We start from the raw sequence: 12,592 nt of genomic DNA, 5'->3' as shown, positions 1-12,592 counted from the left end.
TTTAGAGAGAAAGAAAATCATATAGGTCATAAGTTCATATCCAAATAAAGAAAAGAAGAGCATCAGAGAAAGAGTAGAGGCAAAATAAAAACTGGTATTTCTTACTATTAACCAATATAACAGATAAGAAATTTGTTCAAAATAATAATAGCAATACAATTAAATATATGCTTATATATATATGCACTATGTATGTTTATGTAGAAGTAAAATAAATGATAGCAATGAAAGAAGGAATGGGAGAGAAGAATTGGTACTCACAATACCTCTGAAGCAGTATAGAAGTAGTAACAGTGGATATCCTTTTCTTTTTATGATTTTACAGTAAATGCTCTTAGTTTTATCCCATACAATATGACATTGCCTTTGGGATGGGCTCAATGGTGAATTTTAAGTCTATAATTTCTTTCAGAACTTATTTTATGAGGCCAGCCGGACTATCTAATACCAAAACCAGACAGAGACATTACAAAAAGACTATAAACCAATATCATTCATAAACACAAATGCAAAAATTATCAACAAAATTTCAGCAAACTGTATCTCACAATATATGAAAAGAAATCACATAGCACGACCAAATGGGATCCATACCAGGTATGCAATACTGGTTTAACACTTAAAAGTCAACTACTGTGTTTCAACACAAGCCAGGTATAGTGGTATGCACGTCAGGAGACTAAGACAGGGAGATTTCAAGTTAAAGGACTACCCGGGCAACTTAGCAAGACCATATCTCAGAAATAAAATATATATTAATTTTTTTAAGGGCTGGGAATGAAACTCAGTGGTAGAGCTTTTGCTTAGCATGTGTGAGGGCCCTAGTACCATCCCCAGCACTGCAAAACCAAAACTCACATGCTTATATCAATAGATGAAGAAAAACCATTTGACAAAGTCCAACCCTCATTTAAAAAAAAAAAAAAAAAAAAAAAACTTCTAGAAATCTAGGAATACAGGGGAAGATGAAAAACTCAACTTTAAAAGAACATTTACAAAAAAATCAACCAATAACATTCAATGATGAGAAACTTTATTCTAAAGCTTATATGGGGAGCCCAAAGACCCAAAAATGAGAAGATCAAAAGTGGACTGACACTATTCAACTTTAAGACTTAGCACAACACTACAGTAATCATGGTGGTGTAGAATTGGTGAAAGAGCAGATAGATAAATGAATTGGAACAAACCCACATAAATAGAGTCTAATAATCTTTGAGAAAGTAGTAAAGCAATACAATGGTGAAAAGATGTTCTTTTAAACCAACTGTGCTGGAACAACTAACTACACACACACACACACACACACACATGCTAAATAAATCTAAACACAAATCTTTCACCACTCACAAAAATTAACTCAAAATGGATCATGGACCTAGATGTAAAAGGCAAACCTAAAATCTCCTAGAAGATAACAAAGCAGAAAATCTGGATGACCTTGGGTTTGGTGATGAATTCTCAGATGTGACACCAAAGACTCAATACACAAAATAAAGAAGTGATAAGATGAACTTCATTAAAATTAAAAACTTCCACTCTCCAAAAGCATTATTGAAAATGAAAATACATATCTAATACACAATCGTTGTACAAAGTATACAAAAGATTTTTAGAACTCAACAATAAGAAAACAACTTAATTTAAAAAAATAGGTCAAAGACCTTCAGAGATACCTCACCTAAGAAGATATGTACAGGTAGCCAGGCAGATGTCTATAACCCCATCTGCTTGAGGCCTGCAACCTCAGGAGGCTGAGACAAGAGGAACATAAATTTGAAGGCAAATGAGTAAGAATCTGTCTCAAAATAAAGGGCTGCGGGTGTAGCTCAGTGGTAGAACACTTGCCTAGTATGCATGAGGTCCTAGTTTCAATCCTCAGCATAGAAAGAAAGAGGAAAGAAAAAGAGAAGATACAGAAGTAGCAAATAAACATATAAAACCACAGACAGTCACTTTAGAAAACAGTTCAGGAGTTTTCTTATAAAACTCACACATACTCTTACCATTAACCATGCTCTTGGTATTTATCCAAAGAAAGTAAAAAAAAAAAAATTACACTCACATAAAAACCTGCACAGACATGGATGTTTACAGCAGAAGTTTTATTCATAACTGCAAAACATGGAAGCTAACAAGATGTCCTTCCAATAATAAACGGATAAATTAAAAGTGGCACATCAAAGCAATGTAATATTATTCAATGTTAAAAAGCAATGAGCTATCAAGCTATGAATAGAAAATGGAAGAAACTTAAAGACATATTACTAAGTGAAAGAAGCCAAATTGAAAAGGACATACTGTATGATTCCAACTATATGACATTCTAGAAATGGCTAAACTATGAAGACGGTAAAAGGGTCACTGGTTGCCAAAGTTAGTGGAAACGATAAGATGAATGGGTAGTACACAGAGAATTTTTAGAGCACTGAAACTATTCTTGAGAATATAACATTAATAAATAAATATCATACATCTTTCAAAACCCTTTAGATGTATAACATCAATAGTTAACCCTGATGTAAACTATGGACTTTGGATAAAAACAATATATCAATGTAGGTTCCTCCACCATCACAAATGTGCTATTTCGGTAGCAGATGTTAATAATGCCAGAGGAAATGAATGTGAATGGGGAATACATGGGAACTATAAGCTTAAAACTGCTCTTAAAAATGGCCAATTTACAACTCCTTTTTTAATTTTTTTGGTACCAGGGACTGAACTCAGGGACATTTAACAACTGAGCCATATCTCTATTCCTTTTTAAGGTCTCACTATGTTGCTTAGTGCCTTGCTAAGTGACTGAGGCTGGCTTTGAACTTGTGATCCTCCTGTCTCAGCCTCTCAAGCTGCTGGAATTATATGTGCCACTATATCTAGTCTACAAATTAATATATTAGGAATAAAAATTAGTGAAAATAGCCATGCCCTCATGATAATAAGGGTGGATACTTAATTTTTACTGCTGAGTCATAATTCTAACATTCTGCTCTGTCTTACGAGGGAAGCTATAAAATGCACTGTTTCTTAAGCAAAAAATTAACAAATGCTAAAAAATAATCATAAAAGAGGAAAAGTCAACATTTAAAACCTCCTTAACTCAAAACGCAATTATAACATTTTACAGTAACTGTCCAATGGTATTTGAAAAAATTAGTTATCTTTCTTCTTTGATTCTTAATGTGAATCAAACAAATACCAAAACAAAGTAACTACAGTATCTATACTGTTATTATAGTATTAAATGGGTTGAAATAGGCCTCCAGTTATCTCTCCCATTATTAATTTTGGTAAGAACTTTTAAAAACAATGTATTAACAAATTGGAGTGGTTGGATATACTCACTCTTATTATTCACTGTTTTGGAATTAGAATTGCCTCTGAAGAGGTCAAAATGAATTATATTTATTATCATGTATACTTTTAAATTTTTACATGAACTCAGTCTACTATAAAATGCATCATAAATAATAGGGATCTGGGTTAAATGAACAGGAAGGAATATACATTCTCATATATAAGAAAAAGAAATAATTTATCCTAGTATCCATTCTCAGGAGTCTAATGGCTAAATTCTTTTCTCCAATATGGCAAAGTGAATTTTAAAAAAATACATAACTCATGAAAAATATAGCACAAACATGAATAGATGGAAAAATGTGTTTCAACACTTTTCCTCCTTTTCAAAAGACAAAAATGAAAAAAAAATACACAAGAAGAAAGCAATTTAGCAGAAAGTACTGCAATAGCTGATGCTACCAGATTTATTGTCACCTTTGGCAGAGTACTGCTATGAAAAAGCAGAGGTACTGCTATTACAAGAAAAGATTATGTACTTTCAAGAAAGGGTAGGATTAATCACTCTTCAACAGACAACCGCACTGGGAAAAGTTTCAAGAGTGCTAGATTGCACTTATCTAAAAGAGAAACAAGACCAAAAACTATTATAAAAGTATCTCCAATTACTAACAACTTAGTATTTAAAATAATAACTATATAATTTCTAAGACTAGCCATACATTTTGCAAATAATGCCGTTCATTGAGCAAACCTTATTTTTCAAATGATTAGTATATAAAATCAAAATTGCTGGTATTTTTATTAAAAAATCTTTACATTCACCCCTATTTTAAAGTAATCTAGCATTCATGCTAAAATCATAGCAGTAGTAAATATAAAAAAAATATGCTCAGCAGGTACCATTTTATTTGTCATATATGTGACAAATATATATGTACATTCATCATGTATATACACAAGGATTAATACTGATTAAAGAAAATAAAGCAAGTAATTTTACTTACTGAATAAAGTATATATTTACTGCTACTGGAGAACGATGCAAACAGAGGAAAATTATAAAAACTTTTCCAAAAGAAGGTGTATTTTCATTTTCCAATTAAAGTACCATACATATCCTTTCCAAAAGAAGTATGTACCATATCTGATTCTAAAGAAGGTAACCAAACACCTGAATGTGCTTCTGGGAGTCTTATGATTTTTTTTAAATACATTACTCATTTTTCAGGTTGTTCTCTTATACAAATGAAAGTGATATGCATTCAATGTTTTTACACCTCTAAGAAATCACAATACTTAAGTAAATTGCTTTTACTCACTTTTCTCTTTAAAGGTATCAATCTAAATGTATCTGTACAGATGTATATGATACTAATTAAAACACTAAGAAAAAGCTACAAATGCAGTATTTTAATTAAAATTATGAAGTAAAGGTCTCAAGATAAAGACTTCAACAACAGAACTGATTACTGAACTACTCACAAAGAATGCCTAATTAAGTACCTTTATTATTATACTAGTTATAATTCAACAGAATCAGAGGATAAAAAACATTTATGAAAATAATTTAGGATATACAGTTATGACACATCATTAAGAATTATTGATAATTTTTAAAAATGCTTTTTCTGGGTAAAACATTAAATTTTAATTGGCATAACAAGTGCAATTTATAAAACTTATATATAAATATGTCAATAGTAATTCTTTCTAGAACAGTCCTCTTTGCATACACTTTAAAAAGGCAGCCTTTATTATTTAAGCAAAGGCTTAGCACACTTTGGCTATAGGCCAAATCTAGCTCATCGCCCAATTTAGTAAATAAAGTTTAATTGAAACACACCTACTCATTCCTTTACATATTATCTGTGGTTGCTTTTGTGCTATCTCAGCAGAACAGAGTAGGTATCAGAGATCACAAGGCATACAATAATTTAAAATTTACAGAAAATGTTTACTAATTCCTAAACTAAACGTTTAGATATTCATTACTTTTGTGTGCCCATGCGTGCACGCGCACACACATGCACACACACACACACTCATCTTCTATATAATCCTTATTACAGCACATATTAAGTTGATCCATTAGGATCTGTATGTTTCTCTTTCTTGATTATATAATGCATACAGTGAATACTAACTTCTAGATTCCTGATAAAGCAGAGAATACTGGCTAACTTTGCTGATCTGCGATTTTAGGACTGCACTGCATCTTCTCACATGTAATAATGTTCTTGATGGTTTATTTTAAAGAAAAATACCACCCAATACGACAGCTGCAATTTTCAAGACATCTATTTTTACACACTTAATGTCTATATGGTGATACTACTCTCATATTAAATGGTAATGTAGAAATTTAGATTTTTAGATGCTGAACTAAGAAAAAGATGGTTAAATGGGTTGGAGGCAGAATGAATTTTATATATATATATATATATATATATATATATCTCACAGAGACACTAGTCTTTAAACAAAAAAAATATTTAAATAGGGGGAAGAGTATTCTGGACTTAAGGAATCACTAAACACAAGGCTCACTGTGGAATACGGAGTACTAAGCAGTAAACTCTTATCAACAGTTCTGTTCCCTACCTCCTTCTATCAAGTTACCTTCCACCCATAGCCACAAAAAAAAAGAAAAGTTACATGGTAAAAAGAGTTAGTGTCCAAAAAGTTTTTAAAATGAAATACAAGAATGAGATAGTAAAGCAACTGGAATTGCAAAATCTGAAAGTGGATGACAGCCATATGTATAAATTATTCAAAACCACTAAAAATGAAAACTTAGATATATGGAAGATCACTAATTTCTTTTATTGCTGCAAATAAAAATAAGAAACAGATTCAATTTACAAAATAATTCAACTTACAAAATAATTATATAACAGAAATCTGAATGTCTTTACAGGAAAAAGTCTAAGTACATCAGAAAGTATCAATTTCTTCTTAGAATAATTTATGTTGCACATGACTAAGGGAAGAGATATGTATCAAGTACCTTTTCTTAGTCTTTTAGGATTATGATTTTATAAACTTTTAAATCACTTTGTTTTGCTTTCCAAGAAGTTGGTAGTTCTAGACTATGTTTAAAATCCATCTTAATAAAAGGTACTCAAGTCAAAAAGTAAATATATAATGAAATGCTCTCTTTATATCATTTTATTATGTTTCTAAACATCAAAAAACTATTTTGTTAATCTGCAATTGCCAAATACTAAGTATATATGTCAAATCAATTCAGAAAATTCTCATTTAAACATTATAAAACAAATCAAAACCTATACGTGTTAAATTTCTTCTTGTAAATAGCATGCCTCTTTGAAGCCAAATTAATGGCATAATAACAAGAGATTATCTTTTATTTAGTGATATTCAACCCTACAGTCCACTTATTCCCAGCTATTACTCTTCTAAAGTACTACAGAATTACCAAATTAGCACTCAAATACCAGCAATTCAAGATAGTTTCCATACTAAATCTTATGTAAAAGTTAATAAGACCATCTGAAATTCTTTATCATTTTTAAGTAAAATCATTTTAAATTTACATATCAGTCATTAACACTCAAGAAACGAAAGTAAACTTTGTTAATGGTAGTAAAAAATGCCCCAATTTCTTATGTCATAATGAGACTATCACACAAAGAAAATGGTACAATCTACCATCTTAGTACTCAATATGAGCTGCCCTTTCAAGGAAAAATGACCGTTTTTATTCATTCATATGCTCCTTCCTGATCTCTTTTGCACACAAAGGATTACATTTGTGCATCTACTGAACAAGTAGCAAGCAGTCAATAGATAGAAAGTAAGGAGTTACAATGGGATGAAGTCAACACTACCTCCTTTTTTACAGGTATTCAGAACATTCAATCAAAAGATTATATAGACATAGGTCAAAGAATTCTCAAGTCCTTCACAAAGAAGTTAGTCTGAAAATTAGAACATAAATCTAATAATAAGGTAATGCTTCCAATATTTCTTTACTTTTTTTCTTTAGGATAGCAAAACCAAATTATAATTTTCAAATGAATTATAGTAAATAACAAATGGAAAACAGAATACTCAATAGAAATAAGCTGACTTATGACAAAATGCTAATTTAGCACTCATTCTTCCTTTTATGCAGTTTTCTTTCAGGGAGAAGAGTTGAGAAGTAAAAGTATTTGAAGTTCCTTGTTTCTCCTCTACAGCTAGAACTCCATGTGATTGTAACTCTTTTTAACCTTTTTTTCAGTAGTATAATTATGTTGTGTAAAAATACAATAAAATAAGCTGCAAGTAATCTAATACTATCTTACTAGTCATTAATTTATTTCATACCCTGTATAAGAAACTTTAAATATTTTATCTTACAACATCTAAATAGCAATTTTGCAAACTTGTCTTTGAGAATAACATGACCATTTAAAAGGCAAACTCAAAGAGAAAACAGTAATTTTCAAGATCTTTTCTTCAAAGACTGCATCAGCTACAAAAATAAATGAAGTGGAGGCCTTCTTAAACAGCATCTGGCACCTATGAACGAAGGACCTGAAAGTTAAAACCACAGAAAAAAATTTCCATAATAATAACAATCATATATGGAACATTCATCAAAATGTCCCTGAATGGTCTTAAAAGCTACACACATATATTTATTATGTTTAACCCTGACAATAGTCTCACAAGAGAGGTAGGGGTTATTTACGACTTTTAAATAAATGAAGAACTTAGGCTTAAGTGCAGTGACTCATCCAATCCCACCTGTAAGTGTGTGGGAGCCTTGGGGTTGCAACATTGCATGGAAGGCAACGGGGACATATAATAGGTGGGAGCCAGGAATACTAAATATCCTGTAACATACTGGACAAACTCCACAGAATTAAACTGCCCAAAATGCTACTACTACTGAGAAACACTGACAGAGAATTAATTGCCAAAGCCAAAAAGCTAATAGTAACTTTAATATAAATTTAATAACGAAATTCAGGAAATTGCCAAGGACAAGCCCAAAATGAAATCAATCATAAAAGTATTATCAAATTCTTGTCTAAAATAAGAAGTCTAGGCTGCCTTTTCAAAATGGCATTGCAACAAAAGCAAAAGATGACATAATCTCAAACAACATTTCTCTGCCACCTCTTTGCCAAGTTTTCCATTTGTGTTTTATAATAGCTTTGATGCTTTATGTGCAAAATCTTATCCTTAGTCACTCCCTAAGATTTTATACCAACGAGTCATTAAGTCCTCCAATTCCCATTCTTCCACATTTGTTCTGGGTCCTTTTTATTACATATAAAATTAGTAGTTAGTTACCTATGAGATTTTACTTGCTCTATTCTTTTCATCTATGACACAACTGCCCCATTAATTATGAAAAAAAAAATCTTTCTTCCTATTAAATCACCTTACATAACTACAATTCCTAACTGAATAGCATGCAGATACCTTAAGTTAACATTCAAGGTCCTTGACAACTGGCTTATTTCTCCTCCAACCTAATTAGGATCATTATTTCAAACAGTTTTTTTTAATCCTTCAAACTACTATGATGATTCTCTTTTCCAACGGTTTGCTTGCCTAAAATAATTCTCCTACTGCTTATTCCCTGCCATTCTGAATCCTTAATTACATGCAAAAATATTAATCAAATGCAACAAATTCTAGTAATCTACATTTGTGTAATGTCAGTAAGCCCCTAGATAATTCTCCCCTGGTTAAGACGGGAAACCTCTTGAGGGTAAGGCTCACACCTTCATTTCTTTTGCATTACTCCCCCAGAACAATATATAGTTAGTTGAAATCAGAATTTTTTAATAAATCATCAAATATAGCAAGTTCATTTTTATAGCAAGAAAAAAATTAATTCAAGGACACAAGATTTCCTAGTGAAAAGAACCAAAATTCAGGCCACAATTTGTAAACTAATGTTGTTTGACAATTAATAAATAAATGCTTGTTAAACAGAACTCTAAGATTAAAAAAAAAAAAATCACTTTGCAAACATGTATCCAGCAACATTTCACTGCAATTGAAAAGAGAATCAAGCCTCTTCAAAGTAAAGACTGCCTATTACACTGTATTTTCCACATATCAAAAAGATAAAGGAGGTTCTTTGATAATAGTTTTGATAATTTTTTTAAATCTCAAATTTTACACAAATTTAATCAATCTAAAATTCCATTTTTCTGTTTGGTCTCTAAATTTCTTTTTCTTTTTTTTTTTTTAACGGTACCAGGGATTGAACTCAGGAGCTCTCAGCCACTGAATACACTCCCAGTACTACTTTTTGTATTTTATTTAGAGACAGGGTCTTATTGAGCTGCTTAGTGCCTTGCTTTGTACTGAGTCTGGCTTTGAACTTGGGATCTTCCTGCCTCAGCCTTCCTACAGGCATGCACCACCATACCCAGCTTGGTCCCTAAAATTTTAACATATAGAATGCCCTCATTGTTTTTAGATGAAATTTATCCTAAAAATAAAATCAGGGTAGCTCATGATTATATTAGGGTTATGAAAATATACTAGTAAACCAAAAGACTGGATGAAGACAATGGCAATATCATTAAAATACCTTCATTTTTCAATTATGACCCATTTTTCCTTTTACTTATCCATATGCAAAATAGTTATTTTATCCCAAGTTCTGATTCCTAGATTACTCAAAAAAATAAAATTGTCTGTATTTCTTCATAGCAAAAAGAATTAAGAGAATTAAATAGCATCATTATCATATTACTTTATATACAAAATTTATAAAATTATGCTTTTCTCCATCTCATCAATAAATACACTGTAATCTCATAATCTTTCTAGAAACCAAGAAGGTTGAGCATTAAGAATTTTTATAATATCAGTCATCTGCTATACATTAACTCAGTAAATACACCAAATCATTTTGCATCATCACTGGTAAGATATTCTCCGAGGACTCAAATTTTCACTAATCCTAGCTATAAAATTAGAGGTAACTTTTTCATCTACTTGTTTGGGTTTTTTATTATTATTATTTTGTTTTGAAATCAAAGTAGGCAGATCAGCTTAGTAAGTCATCCAACATTTAAGAAAATATACTATCAGTCAAATTAGACTTCTAATTGACCAGTTCTACTTCAAAAAACATCTCATGCTTTTTTACTGTGAAGTTTAGGAAAATACTTTATTTATAAGTGAATTTCTCTTCTTAAGACACTTTTTAGGGCAAGTACATTTTAGACTTGTTACAAAAGTCTAATATGAGAATAAAATGGAGACAAATATCAAAAGAAATCATTTGCAATAGGAAAAATACAAAGGCAATATCAATAAATGAACTTAAATATGCAAGCTAAACCTATATGGAGCTTCAAAATTAGAATGTATCCAATTTAGGTATCTAGTTTCAAAAATAAAAACAAAACAAAACAAAATAACATATCTTAAAACACATATGTAGAAAATGAGACAAAACAGAAAAAATCATTTTCTATATAAGCTCATTAGTTACTTAAACTGAACAGAAGGAATGAGTATGTGGTATTGCTGGTAGACAAGCCAATTTATCACTCTGGGATGTTTATACAAATCTCATTAAAAAAAAAAAGTAAAGAAAAGACAGAAAGGAAAAGAAAAGAAAAGCAGAGACAGGTTTGATGAAGAGTTTTCTAGACTTCATTCTAAATATAGTAAGGGTTCTAAGAAACAAATTAGAGTATAATTATAAACTATAATTGCAGGCTCACTTTTACTCATATAATATTTAAAAATTATGGACACCAAAGGACATATACAAGTGATAATTTTAGACACCCGATTCTTGCTTTTTAACTGGCAATCAGCACTAGGCCCAACATTTTAACTATACCTTTGTGTCCACTTTTTAATTGTTCAAATGTATTAGAGTTAAACATATTGGCTAAGACAAATACTTGGTTTTGTAAAAATAGCCTTGTTTGTTGAACTTATAATTAAATTATAAAGGGCCAGATTGGCTATTACAAGAACAAAAATTATATGCTATGCAATTGTTGAGACCACACTCAGAAAACAGTAAAAACTGAATTCACTTAAAATAAAAACAAAATAATCCCAAAATAAAAGATTTAATTTAACTTTAATTTTAGTTGAGTAATGAAATTCTTTTGTTGGAAAGGGAAAATCTGCTTTTAGTTCCAAAAAGTCCTTCTGGAACAATTACCTAGACTTGACACTACAGAGTTTCATTGAAAGCTGACAAAATTAACTATTCCCATCTCCACAAGACTAAAACAGAAATCCTAAATTAGAAAATCTTAATAATTGGATTCAGAAATAAAAATATCTAAACAATTTAAGTCAACAAATACTCTAGCCTCAACTATTTAGACATCTGGGCAAAAGTAGTTTAGATAATACTGTCCTAGATATTCATGGATTTCAGATGGGCCTGGTCAGATTTTACCATTTAAAATATATATATGATTGTGCTACTAGTATTTACTATGTGTTGTGGACTTCACTTAGTAGCACAATTCAAAAACCCATCTGAAATTTTTTATTAGCATTATGAAAATCCTATACTAAATCAGAAATGAAACTTGAGGCATATCCTGACACTATGCAGTACCTCTTTCAAATATTTTAAAAGATTATAAGTCTATTTGTTTAACTCAAATTCTGAAAAAGCTGAAATGTAATTAGGTAAAATTCTTCCCATAGCCCCATTTCTTTTTCTTTTTCTTTTTTTTTTTTTTTTTGACAATAGTAATGTCTTGTGATTTTTTTTTCTATTACAACATACTACCTCAGTAATATGTAGGAAGCAGATATCCTACAGATGAATAAACAAAGCTGCTTCTTTTTAAAATGTTATGTTTTAGTTTAAAAATAAGAATATTTAGGTTGAGTATGGTTAAATGCCATATTAAAAGCAAACACAAATTATATTTAAAGTTAAACAGTATAAAAGAGGAAGTAAGAAAGTTTCTATTGTTCAGACTAAAAAAGTGATCTTGGAAAAAAATCTTTTGAAGTATTTGAAAAACTGCTTATCACAAAATTACTATACCATATCCAGGAAAAATAATTATTTTATTCAACATGTTAATGTACTCTTATCCCAACAGCTTTTAAAAAAAATGAAGACTATAAAAGGGAAAACATCATCAAGAGAGTACAATTCCTGTGTATCTTACAAGAAAATGCTGTAAAACTTCTAGAAATATTAACCCTTCATAATTTTTTATAGAAAACTAATTTGCTACATTTGTCTTCTGTTAATGATTTTCTAGATGGACATATGGGAAACAAATTCAAATCCAACCTCTAATCCAATAGAACA

General features: G+C 30.4%; 1 protein-coding gene across 5 annotated transcripts in view; it reads right to left on the bottom strand.

Annotated features, from left to right (window-relative positions):
- Positions 1-12,592, bottom strand: part of Stxbp5 (syntaxin binding protein 5) — a 180,444-nt gene that overhangs the window by 165,560 nt on the left and 2,292 nt on the right. The gene's annotated exons all lie outside the window — the stretch shown is intronic.

This window comes from Marmota monax, unplaced genomic scaffold (genome assembly GCF_021218885.2).
Source record: "Marmota monax isolate L192 unplaced genomic scaffold, Marmota_monax_Labrador192_F-V1.1 WCK01_AAM20220418_F8-fsc00114, whole genome shotgun sequence".
Taxonomy (NCBI): domain Eukaryota; kingdom Metazoa; phylum Chordata; class Mammalia; order Rodentia; family Sciuridae; genus Marmota; species Marmota monax.
The sequence above is the reverse complement of the archived record's forward strand: the minus strand, read 5'-3'. Positions and strand labels throughout refer to the sequence as shown.